The sequence below is a fragment of the Lipotes vexillifer genome, unplaced genomic scaffold (genome assembly GCF_000442215.2).
Source record: "Lipotes vexillifer unplaced genomic scaffold, Lipotes_vexillifer_v1.1 scaffold738, whole genome shotgun sequence".
Taxonomy (NCBI): Eukaryota; Metazoa; Chordata; class Mammalia; order Artiodactyla; family Lipotidae; genus Lipotes; species Lipotes vexillifer.
This window is the reverse complement of record NW_006769699.1, coordinates 2,666,095-2,667,225: the sequence shown is the minus strand read 5'-3', so window position 1 is coordinate 2,667,225 and position 1,131 is coordinate 2,666,095.

Sequence of the window (1,131 nt, the reverse complement as noted above, 5' to 3'; positions counted from 1 at the left end):
CTACACGACTCTAATGCTCCTGCTTGGCAGTATCTCCTACAATAACAAGGAAGCTGACTCTCAAAGAACAAGAGTCTCTTTTGTGGCACCTAATGCAGTTATTAAAAAACAAATTGTCAATAGTATTTTGAAGGATATAAAGGTGTTTAAGACTGCTGCTGCTTAAAAATAATGTGTCACTGAAGTCATAAAAAGCTTTTCTTCAGAACGGTACTCTAGTGTTTAAGGGTATTTTTTTCAACTAATTTTTTTTTTTTTTTTTCCTTGCGTTATGCGGGCCTCTCACTGTTGTGGCCTCTCCCATTTGCGGAGCACAGGCTCCGGACGCGCAGGCTCAGTGGCCATGGCTCACGGGCCCAGCCGCTCCGCGGCATGTGGGATCCTCCCGAAACGGGGCACGAACCCGCGTCTCCTGCATCGGCAGGCGGACTCTCAAGCACTGCGCCACCAGGGAAGCCCCTCAACTAATTTTTAAGTGATTTTTTTTTTTAAACTTATAGCAGGTTTTGGTTTGAATTAAAACCTTTTCTTATATCTTTCTTATGTATGTTGTCACGTTGGAAGTGTTTTATTATAAAGTTCTGTTAGTATCCTTAAAATTGAATTAGCGGAATCAGTGAAATTTTAAGAGTAGATTGCTTATTTTTCATACAGAAGTAAGTTTAGAGTTATAAAAATACAGGTAGGCCCATGTTAGATAACTACGTTTTCCAGAAGTACTTTTACCATATGCAGCTTTGAGCCATTGTAAGCATGTTGTTTTATTTTAGAACTTTAAATACTTTAAAAACTTTCTGTGGCATCATCTTTACCTTGGATATGTTATGAATAAAATGTAACCAGTTTAAACGTCAGTTAAGTTATCATACTATGAACAGAACAGATTGAGTCAATACTGAATTCATATATGTCTGTAGTTTTTTTCACTTTTTTAAAATGCCCAACCCATATTCTAAAATACCTCAAAACTCAGTTAGTTTTATTCTTAACAATGACATTGTCAACAGCCAAAAAGTTCATATAAACTGTTTTCTGCATTTTTCATACTTTGTGGTACTATATGTACTCTGTTTCCCCAAAAAAGTAACATTTTAACTAAATGGTTTGTTGGATTTTGGATCCTTCTTCATT